The sequence below is a fragment of the Coregonus lavaretus genome (genome assembly GCF_964263955.1).
Source record: "Coregonus lavaretus genome assembly, chromosome: 13".
In the NCBI taxonomy this organism is placed as follows: Eukaryota; Metazoa; Chordata; class Actinopteri; order Salmoniformes; family Salmonidae; genus Coregonus; species Coregonus lavaretus.
Window position 1 is genome coordinate 35,880,671 of NC_140000.1, and position 7,393 is coordinate 35,888,063.

The window sequence follows — 7,393 nt, forward strand, 5'->3', positions numbered from 1 at the left end:
TAATTTGCAAATAAATTAATAACAAATCCTACAATGTGATTTTCTGGAATTTATTTTCTCAATTTGTCTGTCATAGTTGACGTGTACCTATGATGAAAATTACAGGCCTCTCTCATCTTTTTAAGCGGGAGAACTTGCACAATTGGTGGCTGACTAAATACTTTTTTTCCCCACTGTACACGGAGAAAAGAGTCGGCCCAAGAATTGAACCCTGTGGCACCCCCATAGAGACTGCCATAGGTCCAGACAACAGGCCCTCCGATTTGACACATTGAACTCTATCTGAGAAGTAGTTGGTGAACCAGGCGAGGCAGTCATTTGAGAAACCAAGGCTATTTAGTCTGCCAATAAGAATGCGGTGGTTGACAGAGTCGAAAGCCTTGGACAGGTCGATGAAGACGGCTGCACAGTACTGTCTATTATCGATCGCGGTTATAATATCGTTTAGGACCTTGAGCGTGGCTGAAGTGCACCCATGACCAGCTCGGAAACCGGATTGCATAGCGGAGAAGGTACGGTGGGATTCGAAATGGTCGGTGATCTGTTTGTTAACTTGGCTTTCAAAAACTTTCGAAAGGCAGGACAGGATGGATATGGGTCTGTAACAGTTTGGATCTAGAGTGTCACCCCCTTTGAAGAGGGGGATGACCGCGGCAGCTTTCCAATCTCTGGGGATCTCAGACGTTACGAAAGAGAGATTGAACAGGCTAGTAATAGGGGTTGCGACAATTTCGGCGGCTAGTTTTAGAAAGAAAGGGTCCAGATTGTATAGCCCAGATGATTTGTAGGGGTCCAGATTTGGCAGCTCTTTCAGAACATCAGCTTTCTGGATTTGTGTGAAGGAGAAGCGGGGGGGGGCATGGGCAAGTTGCAGCGGAGGTTGCAGAGCTGGTGGCCAGGGTAGTGGTAGCCAGGTGGAAAGCATGGCCAGCTGTAGCAAAATGGTTGTTGAAATTCTCGATTATTGTAGATTTATCGGTGGTGATAGTGTTTCCTAGCCTCAGTGCAGTGGGCAGCTGGGAGGAAGTGCTCTTATTCTCCATGGACTTTACAGTGTCCCAAAACTTTTTGGAGTTAGTGCTACAGGATGCAAATTTCTGTTGAAAGAGTTAGCCTTTGCTTTCCTAACTGCTTGTGTATATTGGTTCCTAACTTCCCTGAAAAGTTGCATATCGCGGGGGCTATTTGATGCTAATGCAGTACGCCACAGGATGTTTTTGTGCTGGTCAAGGGCAGTCAAGTCTGAGGAGAACCAGGGGCTATATCTGTTCTTAGTTCTGTATTTTTTGAATGGGGCATGTTTATTTAAGATTGAGAGGAAATTACTTTTAAAGAACAACCAGGCATCCTCTACTGACGGAATGAGATCTATATCCATCCAGGATACCTGGGCCAGGTCAATTAGGAAGGCCTGCTCACTGAAGTGTTTTTGGGAGCGTTTGACAGTGATGAGGGGTGGTCGTTTGACCGCGGACCCGTTACGGACGCAGGCAATAAGGCAGTGATCGCTGAGATCCTGGTTGAAGACAGCGGAGGTGTATTTAGAGGGTAAGTTAGTCAGGATGATATATATGAGGGTACCCATGTTTACGGATTTAGGGTTGTACCTGGTAGGTTCGTTGATAATTTGTGTGAGATTGAGGGCATCTAGTTTAGATTGTAGGATGGCCGGGGTGTTAAGCATATCCCAATTTAGGTCACCAAGCAGTACGAACTCTGAGGATAGATGGGGGGCAATCAATTCACATATGGTGTCCAGGCACAGCTGGGGGCTGAGGGGGGTCTGTAGCAAGCGGCAACAGTGAGAGATTTATTTCTGGAAAGGTGGATTTTTAGAAGTAGAAGCTCAAACTGTTTGGGCACAGACCTGGATAGTATGATAGAGCTCTGCAGGCTATCTCTACAGTAGATTGCAACTCCACCCCCTTTGGCAGTTCTATCTAGACGGAAAATGTTATAGTTGGGAATGGACATTTCAGAATTTTTGGTGGCCTTCCTAAGCCAGGATTCAGACACTGCTAGAACATCAGGGTTGGCGGAGTGTGCTAACGCAGTGAATAACTCAAATTTAGGAAGGAGGCTTCTGATATTTACGTGCAGAAAACCAAGGCTTTTACGGTTACAGAAGTCAACAAATGATAGCTCCTGGGGAGTAGGAGTGATACTGGGGGCTGCAGGGCCTGGGTTAGCCTCTACATCACCAGAGGAACAGAGGAGTACTAGAATAAGGATATGACTAAATGCTTTAAGAACTGGTCTTCTAGTGCGTTGGGTACATAGAATAAAGGGGGCAGTTCTCCGGGCGTTGTAGAAAAGATTCAGGGCATTATGTACAGAAAAGGATATGGAAGGATATGAGTACAGTTGAGGTAAACCTAAGCGTTGGGTATAAAGCAATCACAGGTGTTATTAGAGAGAGCTAAGACAACAACTGGTAATAGCGATAAAGTTTGGGCTGAGGCTAAACAGAATAAACAGGACAGGGTACCGTGTAAAGGAACAGTCCAGCAGGCATCAGCTGTGCAGCTGAGTGATCATACGGTCCAGTGAACAGCAATATGTGAGTCCGAGAGCAGTTCAAATTGGTGCTTCAGCACAGCTAGCAGGGAGCACAGTTGTAGTTTGCGTGTGCTAGCGGGCCGGGGCTAGGTCCCGTCCGGTTGACAGAGAGGTAGATAGCCGGGAGATGGGCCTGAGGCTAGCTGGTGCTTGCTATGGGGCAATGGTAATTAGCCAACAACAGGTTGCAGCTAGCTGGTTGCAATGATCCGGCGCTAGGGTCCAGTGATTCCGGCAGAAAGTCCGATATGCTCTGGGTCGATAGCACGCTGTGCAGACTGGCCGACGAATTGTCCAGGCTAGAGCTAGAGCTGGCTGGTGGATAGTGTAGGCCACGGACAATGGTGAAGACGCTAACGGTGACTAATAGCAAGTAGCCATTCAGTTGCAGCTACACTAGTTTCAGCTTAAGGTTCTTGATGAAAGTTATAAAGAAATAATAGAATCCTTTCCACGTTGGGTGAGGCGGGTTGCAGGAAAGTATATTTAGTTAAAGAATGAAAAGTAAAATTGAGAAATATATACAAAATAGACAAAAAAAACAAGAAACTGGATATTTACACTAGGACACAGAATAAAACCACAACCGCACTGCTACGCCATCTATAACCTGTCTCCTCCCCTTCATCTACACTGATTGAATAATAAGGGATCATAGCTTTCACCTGGATTCATGGAAAGAGCCTAATGTTTTGTACACTCAGTGTGCTTTCCACTGTGTGTATTTTGCAAGTTATAAAGAAGGCATTCTAAGATATAGTAATTTAATAACCTAATAACCAACGTTTCGACAGACAAGCTGTCTTCATCAGGGTATAATGACAACCAATGCGGGTCACTAGTTTATATAGTGTCAAAGGACACACGCAGGTGTCTGTAATCATTGCCGGGTGTGGCCTAATAGCATTGGTTAATTCACATATAAACATCACATACAAAAAACATGGATAGCATACGATCATAGATACAACTTGGCTACATAGGCCCACAAACATTTACAATGAATAGCAAAATCACAATAACCACAAGAATGGCTTCAAATCAAAGTCTAAGTTGAGACTGAAGGGAGCAAGGGTCTTTAAATTAAAGATCCAGGCAGCCTCTAGTTTTAACAATATGGGAGGGTGACATGTTCGATGCCGATATAACGTAGGGACGAAATCGAGTGGTTCACTTCCAAAAAGTGAGCAGCGACTGGGTATGTCGAGTTTTTGCACCTAATGGTGCTACGATGTTTCGAGATTTGTACTTTTAATTCGCGCTTTGTTTTACCCACATAATGTTTACCACAAGGACAAGTCATAAGATAAATAACTGCCTTAGTGGAGCACGTAATAACACCTTTGATTGGGATCTGTTTCCCTGCTTGGGGGTGTTTAAAGGATCTATATTTGTAAGTGCCATTGCATTGAGCGCAGCCATTACACTTGTAGTTTCCATCTGGTAGAGGCGCAAATAGACGTTGTGCAGGGATATTTAGGGGCGGTAAAGGTTTCTGAGGTTTCTGCCCCGCGAGAATACAACCAAGGGAGGGTCCGAAAACACATTACCAATACTGCCATCGGATCTTAGAATGTGCCAATGTTTGTGAACGATTCACTTAATTTGTTCAGAGCACTTTGAATAGCGTGTAGTTAGAACGCAAGAATGCTTCTTTTTGCAGACTGTCCATGAAAGAGGTCAAGTCTCGATTTGTTTTGAATTTTCTCAATGGCAGTATTAATCTGACCAGTTTTGTACCCCCTCTCCTTGAATTTTCTTTGCGTCTCAGCCATATTTCGATCGAAATCTGATTGTTTTTTACAAATTATTTTGATTCGACAGAATTGGATGTAGGGCAAACTGTTTTTCAAGGGAAGCGGGTGACAACAGAGGCTTTCCTTTTCTTTTTCAAGTGTTTCACTCCGTTAGCCAGCACCTCGCCTAAATAGGTGTGCATTTCTTTCCCCTCTATATTCTAAGATGTGCAACATTCAGGTAAGCACACCTTCCACCTTGAGCCAGGTGTTGAAAATCAACAGCCTAATGACTGATGATCAGAAAGGAATATGTGAAGGAATCCCTACAAAGGCAAAACGCAGTAACTACGAATTTGATCAAAAATCTTTGATCTGTTGTAATAGCCAGGTATATTATCAGATTCATGTAGTATTTAGTTTCCTGACACAAGAACAAGCCAGTTGATCAGAATATATCATGGAGTATAAGTAATTGCTGTCTGTCTAGACAGAAAAATACTTTGAAGTCTGATTTTGTAGTAAAGAAAATTACGTAGTTCCCGCTTCTTCCCTTTGTAGGTCGGGCCTACTAGAAAATATTTTCTATGGTCAAAGTGGGTAATAGTTATATAATTTGACTGGGGTGTGGGGAGTCAGAGGTATACGTTTTTGTCCATTCATTCCCTTGTGTGATGTTCATATTAAGAGAGCACAGGAGTTTGCCTTTGAACTCTGTTTTACAGAGAAACCTATCAGATCAAATGGGACTACGGTTAGCAATCATTCCTATTGATGTAAGGTACCACCTCACCGCACTTAAATCTGATTTGCTCATACAAAAAAAAAGGGCGCATTTTTATACCAGGAAGAAGATGGATCAGCACCGCGCTTCGGCTACACCTGCACAGCTTGGAAAAAAGTGAGCATCTTATTCTTAACCAACATTGATGTTACTTAGCTAGCTGACTTAGAAATGTCATTGACTAGCTTTTATTTGGTAACTGAGTTGCTGTTCTACTGAAGTGTACCTCCATTTCAAAGTTAGGCTAGCTAGATAAGTCTAACAGCTAGATAGTGTCAAAGTCGCGTTAATTCAAATCTGGTATCAGGAACAAAAGAGGTCAACACGACTTCTAAGGTATACTAGTTATTTTAATTAATGCAAAAACCTTCAATGGTAAATATGATGTTTCGTATATACGGGCTCTCTGAGATGTCTCGCAGAACACCCCAGACAACTAACACATTGTTCCAGAAACAATACCCAAATACTCTGACAGAGGAAGTTTCCCACTTCTCTGCTGGCCAATTAGAGTAAAGACTTGAGCGTGGTTTAAACTTTCTCAGCCAATCCGTTGATTCAGGGGTTGCTCTCATCTCCTCGGCGCCATTTGTTGCACACTTCAGCCAGGCACAAGATTATCATAACAACCTATCATAGTGAGAAGAGCCAGCTCCCTTAGACATCATTCCTAGTCAAAGGAAGGCTCACAGATCACAAATAACTATTATAGTCTAGCATTTGAAGACACAATCCTTATCTTATTTTAACCCCTAAAACAGCTCTTCACATCAATCACAGCCTTGCCAGGTGTCACAGCCTACATTAGCCCAGTCAAGAATGCATTCTTTCTAAGTTAGTCATCCCATCAATTTAGGAGAATAATAAATCCCCAATAATAGCTACAGTAGTTATCTAGCTAACGTTAGCTAGTTCAATCTAACTTTGGCTAGTTTCACATTCGGTTAAGAAAGTTGGCTAACATTGGTTTCTATAATGGGATTTTTCTAGTTATTTTGATCAAATCGTTTAAAAATAAATACTTTGTGGCTACCATGTATCTCTTGCTAGTTAGGGTTAGCTAGCTAACATCAGTTTGCAAGCCTGTTAATAGCTAGCTAGCAAGGTGTTTTATAGCATGTGTCAAATTTGCAAACTAGGCCTATCTAGTCGTCCTCTGTAGCTCAGCTGGTAGAGCACGGCGCTTGTAACGCCAAGGTAGTGGGTTCGATCCCCGGGACCACCCATACACAAAAATGTATGCACGCATGACTGTAAGTCGCTTTGGATAAAAGCATCTGCTAAATGGCATATTATTATTTTATTATTATCTATCAGCATGCAGATGTTTGCTATGTGGCTCATTTTTAATCTCACACATTACACCTATGCAGCTGCAAGGCTGTGTAATTGTCAATGCAGCTTTGTGAGTACATTCTCATTAAGAAGAAAGGAGATTGTGGAAGATGAGTCTCTTGTCACTGAGATTAAATTCTGTTTGCCAGTACTGTTCAAAGTGTAATCTGATATCATTTACATTTTAGTCATTTAGCAGACGCTCTTATCCAGAGCGACTTACAGGAGCAATTAGGGTTAAGTGCCTTGCTCAAGGGCACATCGACAGATTTTTCACCTAGTCGGCTCGGGGATTAGAACCAGCGACCTTTCGGTTACTGGCACAACGCTCTTACCCACTAAGCTACCTGCCGCCCTGATATTTACTGACATTTAAATCTTTTTATGATGCATTCAGAATAATTAATGAATACCTCATTACGCCTCCCTTCAGACCTTCTTAAATGCATTTTGAGGAGAGAGGAGATGGAATTACATAAGGACTAATTAAGAAAGTTGTCTGTTTTATGCTCTCTCAAACAGGTTTCTCTGAAGTACACAAGACTTGTCTGTGGACCTCAAGAAGTCCTTCTATGAAGGCCTGGATGGTCATCTGCACAAGCTCCTTGAATTTTGCAGGACCAAGAGAAGTGGAGGGACTGAGGAGCTAAAACACTTGATGGACAGTCTTGACAAAGAAGTAAGTTGCATTCGGAAAGAATTCAGACCCCTTGAGTTTTCACATTTTGTTGCGTTACAGCCTAATTCTAAATTGGATTACATTTGTTTTTTTCCCTAATCAATCTACACACAATACCCCATAATGACAAAGAAAAAACTAATTGTTATACATTTTTGCACATTTATAAAAGAAATCTAAAACAGATTTACATAAGTATTCAGACCCTTTACGCAGTACTTTGTTGAAGCATCTTTGGCAGCGATTACAGCCTCAAGTCTTAGGTATGACGCTACAAGCTTGGCACACCTGTATTTGGGG